Raw genomic sequence first — 213 nt, forward strand, 5'->3', positions numbered from 1 at the left:
TTTAGTTTGTTGAATATTTAAAATAACTCAAATTAAATAAAACTAAAGCTTAATAAAAGACCTATACAGACATAATAAATTCAGACATAAAATTAAACTTTATTAATTAAATTTCATTTAACTAAAATTAAAATAAACAAATACAAATAATACAAATCAAATGACAGTAGTTTATCAGTAATCCTAAAAAATAACACTGCCAAACACACGTTA

Source organism: Sinocyclocheilus anshuiensis, unplaced genomic scaffold, assembly GCF_001515605.1.
Source record: "Sinocyclocheilus anshuiensis isolate Anshui unplaced genomic scaffold, SAMN03320099.WGS_v1.1 scaffold1421, whole genome shotgun sequence".
Taxonomy (NCBI): Eukaryota; Metazoa; Chordata; class Actinopteri; order Cypriniformes; family Cyprinidae; genus Sinocyclocheilus; species Sinocyclocheilus anshuiensis.